The sequence below is a fragment of the Euphorbia lathyris genome, chromosome 1 (genome assembly GCF_963576675.1).
Source record: "Euphorbia lathyris chromosome 1, ddEupLath1.1, whole genome shotgun sequence".
NCBI classification, from domain to species: Eukaryota; Viridiplantae; Streptophyta; class Magnoliopsida; order Malpighiales; family Euphorbiaceae; genus Euphorbia; species Euphorbia lathyris.
The window spans coordinates 926,989-940,639 of record NC_088910.1 but is presented as its reverse complement, the minus strand read 5'-3'; positions in this window follow the sequence as shown (position 1 = coordinate 940,639).

Below are 13,651 nucleotides of genomic sequence, written 5' to 3'. Positions count from 1 at the left end.
CGGAATCGTTATCTCATTGATAAGTAACGATATTTTGACACTTGAATTTGAAACGTGATATTTCTTGAAGTTATTTTTCCACATTATGTGGAAATAATTAATTAGATTAAAAAACAAAAAACAAAAAACAAATCCTAAACTAAAATCTATTAAGTTCATATGTCAAAATATCGTTACTTATCAATGGGATAATGTTTCGGTCAAGTTTGAATCCAAATTGGGTGAAATTTCACCAATTTGTGATAGATCAGGGGCCAAATATGATCAAATAATAGGTCAAGGGCCAAATGATAAAATTTTGGATAGATCAGGGACCAAATAGTGCTTTAAGCCCTTTAATTTTTTATTTAAAATAAATTTAATGAGTTGTTTGCGAGTTTGTTTAGAGCATCCATTAGTGGTATAAAATGAGAGACATATTAGCAAGGTTATGAAAAACGTTACTCTACTCGAGCGGATAGAGTCCTCGGGAATTAGTCGAAAATTAATCGGATTTGATAATCAATGAATTTTTTTATATAAATTCATTTAAAATATGATTAAACTGTTTAATAATAATAATAAATTATTTAATATAGAAAAACACGTATATATTTATAATATATATCTGTGCAAATATTCAATAATAATATCGTTTAAACAACTCAAATTATTAAAATATAATGTTTATAAGTAATATAATTCATCAAAACTATAAAACAATGTTTTTAAAACCTTAAATCATATTATAAGTAGAGAACACCATTAAATCAAAATTATAAAAAAAAGTTAAGACAATTTATGAATAACTTTGTGATGATGTTCAAACTTTAATTATAACAAAAGAAAAAAATTAATAATAAAAAATATTTTATTATCGTCACTTAGATGGTATCTAGACGGAATCCAAAAGATTAAAAATTGCTTTTGAAAAAAAAAATGTTTAGAAAACTAATCGGAAAAAATTGGAATAAATTCTCAAGTATGGACAGTCGATACGAACTTATTTTTTAAGAGTGCAAATTAATAATTTCTAAGATTTAATTGGGTGAAACCAATACGTGGGCCCAATTACTAATACTCCATTCGTTTCATAATATGTCTTTATAAAAAACGGATAATGTATGTACATGGTATTCGGAGCGAACTCTATGTACAAAGTGTTGTGTTGAAGAAGGTAATTTTTTTGAAGTGAGATAATATTTTCTTGTAGAAGACTACGAACTGATTTTTTTTCTTTTTACTTTTATAAATGGAAAAGTTGAACTATATTGTTGTTGAAGGACAACATTACGATTATCGATTTGGTTCATATAATGTTATAATCGTATTTGGTTTATTGTGTTATGATCGTATACTGTTGAGTGTAGATGAGCCGAATCGATACCGAGCTTTGTAGACTTGTCTCGGCTCGAATATGGGCGAGCTCGAGCTTGAAGCTCATCAAGATAAAAAAAAAAAAAATTAGAATTGGCTCTAGAGAAATAAACACAAGCTCAGCTCCAACGAGTATCTCAGTTTGAAAACGGTTCAAGAATGATTTTGAGTTTAAATTTATACTTAAATGAACTTGTTTTAACATTTTATTATTTAATTTTAGCATTATAGTGAAAGAAAATACTAACTTTAAAGTTTAAAAATAAATTTAATACAACAAATTTATTTTGAATGAAAAAATTGTAACACTCTATCCAATACAATGTAGATATTGTCGGCTTTGGTCCAAATCCAACACATTGCGCCTCGCGGTTTTAGAACGCGTCTACATGTATTGGATGTTGAAACACCTTTCCACATAATTTTGATTTGACAAAATTGTTTAAGTAAAATATTCTACACACACTAAGTTTAAATGCTTTGATTTATTCTACTAATGTGTTTGTTCAATGTTGAGTTAAATTGTTTATAAGACACAAGAATTAAAAGGCTCAAGCCAAATAAGGAAGTCAAGGCCCAAGTCAAACAGTTCAAGGCAACTCGGCCCACGTATGTCAAAACATTGTCGTATTATGCAAAACGCAACTCAGCGATAGAAGGATCTAGAAGACCTTCGTTGAATAACTTCGGAACGAAGCTGCTGAGTTGATCTGACAAAGCGTACATGACAGCAGCTGGCTAAGAACAACTTCCAGATAAAGTAATTCTACTTTGGGTAAAGATCAGAAGACGCAGAATGCTGTCTAGTTGACCTTACCATAAATGGAGAGACATTATGCTGAGCTGACAAAAAGCTGACCGAGGACAGAAGATACTCAAATCTGATTGGCCGAGAGTTCTGAGCAAGACAGGATGACAACGACAGGAAGCCGTTTCCCTCCAACGGTTATTTCGAAATTCGAAATGACTGATGTCCAGACGTCTCTATAAATAGTGCCATCAGAAGCTTCATACATACAGAACTTGATCAAGCCATTACGCTGACCAAATCTCTACAAGAAGTTCTGCCAAGAAAAAGCAAAGCAACCTTACACTAAAATTTCATATCTTTGTGTAAAAGTCTAGAGTGATTATTCAATCATCTAAGGTGTCTTAGCAATCATTGTTTAGGAGAAACATTTATCATTTCTAGAGATTAGAAAGGAGAAGCTGAGTACTCGGTTATAGTACTCAGCGGAGTGATTAGGATTGAGTAGAGGTATAGAGGAAGGTACTCTTGTTATACTCAGTTGCTAAGATTGTAAAAGGTTTGAGGCTCTACCTTTAAAGAGCTCAGTAGAGGATTCGAAAGCTCGGAACGTGTTCTGGGGACAGGATGTAGGCTTAGAGACCGAACCTGGATAAATCTGCTGAGTAACATTTTTCTAACCTTAAACTCCTTAGTATATTAATTGCTTGCTTAAAACAAAACTGACCAAGTAAAGAGGTCACGCTGAGTTGTTCATACTGAGTATCTGAGTTCAGGAATAGACTCTTCGTGCTATCTCCTGACTCAACGAAAGAAGCTGACTTAGTCACCAGTTGACTAAGCTAGTGTCTTAATTCACTCAGCGCGCTGTCCAAATCTTTTCGAAGAAAAAGAATTCAGACTTAACGTAGAAAAAAAGTTTAAATAGTTCCTAACCCCCCCTTGGAACTATACTTGTACCATTATAAGGGACCAACAAGTGGTATCAGAGCTTAACAAGCTCACTGAGAAAGGTTTAACAACCTAGAGCTGATCCCCACTATGTCTGAAAACAGCATTCGGTTCCTCCCAGGAAACCAAACAACTCAGATATTGCCTGAGGGGCTGTCCATTACTCGGCCTCCCCTATTCTTCGGGTCTAACTACACCTTCTGAAAGAATAGGATGAAAAATTTTATTCAGGCTACAAATATGAGTGTCTGGCTATCTATAGTCCAAGGCCCATTTGTACCTGTCGAAGTTGTGGCTGGCCAAACAGTTGTAAAAGCTGAGGCCAAATGGACAGAGGATGATCTCAAGAAGCTTCAAAATCATGCTTCGGCTATTAATATGCTTCACTGTGCGCTCGATGCTGCAGAATATAACAAAATTTCAGGTTGTGAGTCGACGTAAGAGATCTGGAAGAAGCTGAAGGTCACCTACGAGGGAACCAACAAGGTAAAGGAGTCCAAGGTGAACCGGCAGATGAGACTGTACGAGCTGTTCGAGATGAACAATGATGAGGGCATTTCAGACATGAATGCAAGATTTACAAACATCATAAATGAGCTCAAGAGACATGGGAAAATCTTCACTGAGGAAGAACAAGTCAAGAAGATTCTCAGAAGTCTTCCTAAAGACTAGCAAGCAAAGAAGACTGCTGTCGAGGAAGCTCAAGACTTATCCACCTATAAGTATGACGAACTCATCGGCTCACTGCTGACCCATGAGATATCTATGAAGAACTTCGAGGTGAAGGAAAAGTCTGAGGACAAGAAGCAAAAGTCTCTTGTCATGAAAGCTGACTCTACTGACGGGAGCTCAGCAGACGATGAGGAGATGGCCATGTTCACAAGAAAGATGAAAAGGCTGTTCAGAAAGAATGACAGATATTCTTAGAATCCTTACAAGAAGTTTGATAAGTATAATGCTGAGTCCAGTGACAGCAAATACAAGAAAGACAGCTCAAAGCCCATAACATGCTTTGAATGTCATCAAACCGGCCATATCAAATCCAGCTGTCCCAAGCTGAGGAAAGATAGAAAGAACGGCAAAAAGGCAATGGTGGCTACATGGAGCGACAGTGATGAGTCTTCATCAACAGACGTTGAGGCCACTGAGTCAGCAAAGATTTGCTTCATGGCTGACGAGAATGCTGAGCCGTGCATTTCTGAGCATACTGACCACTCCATTGCATCCGACGATGAGGAGCAAACAAATGAGGTAATCTCTCTACCCCTGCTCAGAAATGAAATGATTAATGCCCTGAGTGACCTCTACACACTTGTCAAAAAGTGTAATAAAAAGGTTAGAGCACTCAGCAGGCGCTGTGATGAGGTTGAGGAGGTCAAACTGAGTGATCTTCGATACCTTCTCCAAGACAACTCAACTTTGCATAGTAATATGGACATTATGCATAAGTTTGTCTCGGAGGTCCAATCAGATTCCAAGAAACTGAGAAAGGACATCACAACTATTCAGAACCAACTAAAGGTTCCAAACAAAAGAAATATTCCTCTGAATACTCAGTACTCAGGTACTAGTCAGCAAAGAAGCAATCCTCAGCGGAATGTCCAATGTGACTTCTGTGGGAAGAAAGGACACACCACAAAGGTGTGCTGGCATGCTCATCACTTAAATGCTGACCAGTCAGTGAGAGATCCTAAACGGAAGGTCATTTGTGACTTCTGTGGAAAGAGAGGACGCACCACAAAGGTGTGCTGGCACGCTCAGCATTGGGGTGCTGACAAGTCAGTGAAAAATCCTAAACAGAAGGTCAGCTGTGACTTCTGTGGAAAGAATGGCCATATTGTCCATGTATGCCGCCATAGAATAAAATATGATGCTTTACCTGTTGAACCAAACAAGCAAGGACCCAAAAAGAATTGGGTACCTAAAGGAAACTGATCACATTGTAGGTAAGCCTGAGGTGTGCTGAGAAGTCAAAGATGTGGTATATTGACAGCGCATGCTCTAGGCATATGACTGGTGATGAAACTCAATTCATCACATTTGAGCGTAAACGAGGAGGAAGCGTAAGTTTCGGAGACAACAAAAAGGGTAAAATAGTAGGGTCAAGAACCATCGGAGGTAATCCTACTATTGAGTTAGTCTCCCTAGTCAGCGGACTCAAGTATAACTTACTCAGCGTAGCTCAGCTATGTGACAATGGGAGAAAAGTTATATTTGATGCTTCTGGATGTAAAATATATGAGGGTAAAACAAATGAGTTAATTTTAACTGCCCCTCGCATTGATAATGTCTTTATGCTAGACTTAGAGAAAAAAATTTCAAAAACTGTATGCTTAGTTTCAAAGGAAGAAAATTCCTGGCTATGGCACAGGAGACTTGGGCATGTCAGCATGGACCTCCTGGCCAAATTAGCAAGACAGCAATTGGTTGAGGGATTGCCTGAGCTTAAGTTTGAAAAAGATAAATTATGCCACGCTTGCCAAGCTGGAAAACAAACCAAACAATCTTTTCACAGTAAAAATATTGTCTCAACTAAGCGTCCGTTAGAATTACTACACTTGGATCTCTTCGGTCCAGTCCAGCCGCTGAGTCTAGGTGGAAGAAGATTTTCCTTGGTCATTGTAGATGACTTCTCTCGGTACACTTGGGTCATCTTGCTGAGTAGCAAGGATGAAACCTTTGAGACATTTTCAAACTTGGTTAGAAAACTTGAAAATGTCAAAGACCTAAAATTGGCTCACATCCGAAGTGATAATGGTGGAGAATTCAAAAACCAAAAGTTTGTTGAATTCTGTGAAGCCAGTGGCATTGACCATAATTTCTCTGCTCCTAGAACACCTCAACAAAATGGGGTTGTTGAAAGGAAGAACAGAACTTTGGTTGAAATTGCCAGGACAATGCTGGATGAGCATAGGCTTCCAAAGTATTTTTGGGGAGAGGCTGTTAACACAGCGTGCTATATTCTTAATAGGGCTCTTGTTAGACTTATATTAAAGAAAACCCCCTATGAGCTTTGGAAAGGACGAAAGCCCAATATTGGATACTTTCGTGCCTTTGGCTGTAAATGTTTTATTTTGAATACCAAAGATAGCTTAGCTAAGTTTGATTCCAAAGCTGATGAAGCTATCTTTTTAGGCTACTCAACAAACAGCAAAGCATACAGAGTTTTCAATAAACGAACTCAAACTTTAGAAGAGTCAATACATGTAGAGTTCGATGAAACTGACCCTGCAGGTAGATACCAGCCGCTGACCGAAGATGATCCACACTCAGTAACCGCTGACCCAGAACCAGCTGCTGAGTCATTCACTAAAAGGCTGACCAAGAGTAAGAGTGAACCTAAGATTGTTTTCACTGACCTATCTACTCCTGTAGAGATTGTTGAAACACAGACAGCACAAGACATCAATCTACCTAAGGAGATAAGGATTCCAAGAGGTCACTCAGAGAGTGCAATCCTTGATTCTGCTGGGAATACCGTGATGACAAGGAACCAACTCAGAAGGTACCTCAGCAACGTTGCGTTCGTCTCAGTTCAGGAACCAAAGAACTTCGCTGAGGCTGAGCCAGATGAATTCTAGATGAGCGCAATGCAAGAGGAACTAGATCAGTTCCGGAGAAATGATGTATAGGAATTAGTGCCACATCCAAGGACTCGGAAGACCATTGGAACAAGATGGGTCTTCCGCAACAAGCTGGATGAGCAAGGGAATGTAGTCAGGAACAAGGCAAGACTTGTAGCTCAAGGCTACAGTCAGTAAGAAGGTATTGACTATGGTGAGACCTTTGCCCCAGTGGCAAGGCTAGAAGCAATACGTATCTTATGTGCATATGCATCTTACATGAATTTTAAATTATTTCAAATGGATGTAAAAAGTGCATTTCTTAATGGAGTTATAAACGAGGAAGTGTATGTTAATCAGCCTCCAGGGTTTGAGGATCCTAAATTCCCAAACCATGTTTATAAGCTCAAAAAGGCTCTGTACGGCCTCAAGCAAGCACCACGTGCTTGGTATGAGAGGCTGACCAGAAATTATGTCAGAGGTAAAGCTGATACAATCTTATTCATTAAGAGAAAGGGTAAAAATACCCTGCTGGCTCAAATATATGTTGATGATATTATATTTGGTGCAACTAACGAATCAATGTGCAAGGAATTTAGCAAGCAAATGTAAACTGAGTTTGAGATGTCAATGATGGGAGAACTCAACTTCTTCCTTGGACTTCAAATTAAACAAGGCAAGAATGGCATCTTCATCAGCCAAGCTAAATATGCCAATGAGATATTGAAGAAGTATGACCTTGAAAATTGTAAGCCAATATCCACTCCTATGGGCACTGACATTGTCCTATGCACTGACGAGAATGGTAAGTCAGTAGACAGCAAATTGTATCGAGGTATGATAGGCTCTCTACTTTACTTAACAGTAAGTAGACCAGACATTGAGTTCTCAGTATGCTACTGTGCTAGATATCAATCTAACCCTAAGGAATCTCATTACATTGCTGTAAAAAGAATCCTTAGATACTTGCAAAGCTCGGTGAATGCAGGTTTATGGTATCCCAACACTCATGATTTCACACTCGTTGGATACACTGACGCTGACTATGGACGGGACAAGCTTGAACGAAAAAGCACCTCTGGAGGATGTCACTTCTTAGGGAAATGTCTTGTATCCTGGTTCAGCAAGAAGCAAGCGTCAGTAGCCTTGTCTACCACTGAAGCTGAGTACATTGCTGCTGGCCACTGTGCTGCCCAAGTCTTATGGATCAAGCAACAGCTGGAAGACTATGGTGTTCAAACAAAGACAATTGAAGTCAGATGTGACAACAAAAGTGCAATTGATCTGTCAAAGAACCCAATCCAGCACAGCAAAATGAAGCATGTCAGCATTCGACATCACTTCATAAGAGATCATGTACTCAAGGGTGAGATAAAGCTGGCCTTTGTCCCAACGGATGAACAGCTTGCCGATATCTTCACAAAGCCACTGGCTCATGAGCAGTTCAGTATACTGAGAGAAGCCATTGGTATGTTTAATCCTCTTCAGTAAATTCCTGTTCTAAAATGATATTGTACGCTGATTGAATTACTATGCTGAATGATTTATGAAAATGCATGCTGAGTGATTGTTATGCTGAGTACAACTTAACACCAAATGAATATCAACACTGAGTGAATGTGCACACCGAGTAATTATCTCAAACTGAGAAATCATCGGTTTATAAAAGTTGACCACTCAAAATATGAAACGCTTAGTATTCTAAATACTGAGTAAATTAAAGTCGTTGCATTTAATGCTAAAGCACGCGAATAGCTAGGATGACGTATACGCCAAATGTGTCATAAATGCCAGGATCTTTGTCGGTTGACAATCCCAAGGTAAAACTGACACATGGATTCGATAAGATCCACACTTCACCTCTATAAATAATGGGTAATTCCCAATTTTTATTCTTTACGCTTACCGAATTCTTCTGCCTAAGAAATTCTCTCTCTCTCTAAGATTTCTATACCTTCTTCTCCAAACTATGTCTAAGATTTCCGTTAACCTTTCCGGCGCTGGTCACTCTAAACCCAGCTCCGATGAACCATCTAGAAATCCTCCTACGCCCAGCAAAGGCAAAGCTGACCAAGCCTCCTCTGGTAAGGCAAAGCCTGCCAAAGTCAGGACCTATTCAAAGGTCTTCGAAAACGTCCGAGAATGGAAGGTTGAGCCCTCAAGATGGGTATCTGAAGCCTTCATACAATCCGAACAACCCTTCTGTGAATGGATTTCACAAAATGGATGGACTGAGCTGTTTTCGATTAGGGATCACACCTATCCTGACCTAGTAATGGAGTTTTACCACAACCTCCGCGTTGCTGACGATAACCAGGACTATCTGGTAACGGTGGTAAAAGAGAAAACTATCTTCATAAACCCTCTCTACCTAGGGAATCTGCTCAAGTTAAAAACTGAGGGAGCAAGGCTAAGGAGATCTGGAGATCAGGATGGCACTGGGTATTCTGTTGACTTCTGTAAACCAGCTGGCCACTCTGGAGAAATCTCCAGCACCTCGATGGGTCAGCACCAGAAAATGGCTCACTATCTGCTGACCTACTTCATCTATCCGAAGATCAACTGCACTACCTCAGCAACGAACTTCGAGCAATGCTTCATATGGCATATGCTGACATACAAACCAATCAACATGCCAGTCTTCCTTATCACTGGCTTCCTACGAAGTACTGGAACGCTGAGGCTAGGTTCGCTCATCACCAGGATCCTTCTTGACCACAAAATTGGTCTTGATGGCGAGGAAAAGACTCAGGGTTCGGAAATCACAGCTGCCTCCCTCTTTGCCCTAAAATTCAACCAACCAATCAAAAAGGGAAAGATTGCTACTGTCCAGCCTGCTGAGGGAACCCAGCTTGCTGAAGGGACTACTGTCCAAAAAGGGAAAAGGACAAAGGCTCCAGCTGCCCGCAAGAGGAAAGCTGATGGAACTACTTCAAAGAAGGCTGAGCCTCAAGCAAAGAAGTCTAAGTCAGCTGCTGTACAAGGTCAGGAAAGACCTAAGTCAGCTGAAAATAGGAGCAGGCAAGATGAGCCTGAAACCAATGAGCATCCTCAGAAGAAGAATAAGTCTTCCCAGCTGACCCCTCTCGACGTTGTTCCTGCTGGCTTCTTTGTTCCTGATGACGCTCATTTTGTTCTAAGTCAAGGAACCTCTGCTGAGCAACAGCAAGAAGAAGATGATGTGCAACTGGATGATCAGTTCATTGCACAAGTTGAGGAAGAACTAGATGGTAATGATGAAGAAGAATATGATGAGGAACAAAAAGAGGAGCACAGTAATGATGCTGACTCCGAGGAGACACAAAGTGAAGTTGAAGCTGAGCCAAGCAATACTGAGATGGCTGCTGAAAATGAACAAGAACCTGACCAACACAATGTTGATCATGAACCAGAGCAAGCTGACCAGCTTAATGCTGATCAAGAAGAAACTTCTCCTTCTCACTCAGGAGAACATATCCAAGCTGACTCTCCTCCTCCTCGCAAAAGAAGATTGGTTAAGGCATGTTTGAAGTCAGTCAGTGACATTCCTGTTCAACAACCAACCATTCCTGACTTTGCCATTCAACAGCCAACCAAGGATCCCCCAGCACTTAAGCTGAAATTCTTCAGGAAACAACCCCCTTCTGCACCATCGGCATCACTCGAAAAGCAAGCCTCTGTTTCTTCACCAAAGGAACATGCCGACTTGAATACTTCTGCCACCTCAACAAGTCAAGTTGAGTCCATTCCTATCAATGCTGTCACTCCAAGCATTGTGCTGACTCCTAACATCCCTGCCTCAGTCAGCACAGACAGTATTAGACTGACCTCTTCTCCACTCAACATATTTGCTGATCCATCAACTCCATTTCTAGTCACTGACCACGTCATTCCTTTGACTCCACTTCCCACCGATCATACTGAGGAATCAATACAAGTGAATGAAGGCTCTCTTAACTACTTTCATGCCACCGAGTCTAGACAAAGGATAATCGACTCGGTGCAAACATTAATCAAAGACCTTCATCAATCCACTCAACCTGCTGCTGGGTCTTCTACTGCCGAAACATCTCAGCTCTCCAATGTCACTCAGCTTCTCAACGAAGTTAAGGGATTCAAGGACTTGCTGAGTGTTATCGTTACCTTTCAAGCACAGCAAGCTAGCAGGATTCCATATCAAAGCTGGCTGAGATCCAGCTGACCATAGTTCAACACTTAAACGCTCTACAACAACAAGTTCAGACTCTGTCAGCTGCGAACACACGCTATGCAACTTCTGATGAAGTAAAAGGCCCAAGTTGAGCAAGAGATGGACACTGACGCCATGAAGCAGAATGAGATCCTGACTACTGTGCAACGAACGTTTACTCATATTCATCACAGCAACGTTTAGCGCCAGTACTATGACACTGCCCTGTTAAAGACATTCCATCAAGTCGTTGCTGGTCTGTCTGAAGCACTGACCTGGATAGGAAAATCTCAAGCTTTCGTCGTCAGCATGATCAGCGCTGCTGAACTGAATATACCCCTCGAAGTCTCTGATAATGGAGTAGCTATCTTCGATGGAGTCAATGAAAGCGCTGATAGACTCAAAGCACTGACCACCGAACTAACCAGAGCCGTCTTAACTGATGCCTTTAGAATTCCTCCTCCCGATGCTGACAAAACGGGGGAGAAAGAACAAGCGGTTAGAACACAGTTTGAGCGTAGTCAGCCTCAATCTAAGAAAAAGAAATAGATATAGGCTAGCTCAGTATAGGCTAAGTATGTAGTCTGTATGCTTATCTTGTTTCTTTTGATTGTAAACGCTGACTACCTATATTAATATCAATACCTGCATCTTTTATTTAAACACTGAGTTATGAATTATTTTATACGATGTTGTGTATTAAGTCATTATGTATCTTCAATTGAATCAGCCTCGTTTAAATGCTTATAAAACTTATTGATTGCACTCAATGCTGTAACATGTTTGACATTGATTTATATGATTATAAAACTTTGTCTTATAAAACTCATTGAACAACAAATTACTCAGCGCTCTCTAAATGTTAAATCTTCCGCTTAAACACTGAGTAAAATAGAATATGTTTCATGAGCTGACCTACATCTGAAAAAACTGACTAAGTCAGTAGCTCAACCCTTACGGAGGAGTTTGCTAAGTATATTAGGTCAACTATCATGGGGGAGCTCAATACTGAGTTCTTCGCTGAATAGTTTTGCCAACATCAAAATGGGGGAGTTTGTTGAAACACCTTTCCACATAATTTTGATTTGACAAAATTGTTTAAGTAAAATATTCTACACACACTAAGTTTAAATGCTTTGATTTATTCTACTAATGTGTTTGTTCAATGTTGAGTTAAATTGTTTATAAGACACAAGAATTAAAAGGCCCAAGCCAAATAAGGAAGTCAATGCCCAAGTCAAACAGTTCAAGGCAACTCGGCCCGCGTATGTCAAAACGCTGTCGTATTATGCAAAACGCAACTCAGCGATAGAAGGATCTAGAAGACCTTCGTTGAATAACTTCGGAATGAAGCTGCTGAGTTGATCCGACAAAGTGTACAGGACAGCAGCTGGCTAAGAACAACTTCTAAACAAAGTAATTCTACTTTGGGTAAAGATCAGAAGACGCAGAATGCTGTCTAGTTGACCTTACCATAAATGGAGAGACATTATGCTGAGCTGACAAAAAGCTGACCGAGGACAGAAGATACTCAAATCTGATTGGCCGAGAGTTCTGAGCAAGACAGGATGACAACGATAGGAAGCCGTTTCCCTCCAACGGTTATTTCGAAATTCGAAATGACTGATGTCCAGACGTCTCTATAAATAGTGCCATCAGAAGCTTCATACATACAGAACTTGATCAAGCCATTACATTGACCAAATCTCTACAAGAAGTTCTGCCAAGAAAAAGCAAAGCAACCTTACACTAAAATTTCATATCTTTGTGTAAAAGTCTAGAGTGATTATTCAATCATCTAATGTGTCTTAGCAATCATTGTTTAGGAGAAACATTTATCATTTCTAGAGATTAGAAAGGAGAAGCTGAGTACTCGGTTATAGTACTCAGCGGAGTGATTAGGATTGAGTAGAGGTATAGAGGAAGGTACTCTTGTTATACTCAGTTGCTAAGATTGTAAAAGGTTTGAGGCTCTACCTTTAAAGAGCTCAGTAGAGGATTCGAAAGCTCGGAACGTGTTCCGGGGACAGGACGTAGGCTTAGAGGCCGAACCTGGATAAATCTGTTGAGTAACATCTTTCTAACCTTAAACTCCCTAGTATATTAATTGCTTGCTTAAAACAAAACTGACCAAGTAAAGAGGTCACGCTGAGTTGTTCATACTGAGTATCTGAGTTCAGGAATAGACTCTTCGTGCTATCTCCTGACTCAACAAAAGAAGCTGACTTAGTCACCAGTTGACTAAGCTAGTGTCTTAATTCACTCAGCGCACTGTCCAAATCTTTTCGAAGAAAAAGAATTCAGACTTAACGTAGAAAAAAAGTTTAAATAGTTCCTAACCCCCCCCCCCCCCCCTTGGAACTATACTTGTAACGTTATAAGGGACCAACATTGGATTCACACCTAAGTAATAAGCCCCAATCACTCTCTCTTTATTTTCGATGTGGGATTCAGTTCATTCCTACCCCCATCGCCATTCCTTAGGGCTGCTCCTTACTCAGATCTTCTACCCTGACGCCACCCACTCCGGGCCGGGTCGTTACAGGTCCGTTAGCTTCCACCTGGTTCGTCCCCGAATCACACATCGTACGTGGAGAGTTGGTTCTGATACCAATTGTAACACCTTGTTCTAATACCATATAGATATGTCCGCTCTGGCCCAAATCCAACACATTGGGCCTCACAGTTTTAGAATGCGTTTGCATGTATTCGATTCACACCTTACCAATAAATCCTAATCACTTCCTCTCTATTTCCGATGTGGGATGCAGTTCATTCTTGCCCTCATCGCCATCTCTTAGAGCCGCTCCTTGCTCAGACCTTCTATTCAGGCTCCACCACTCCGGACCGAGTCGTTACAAAAAT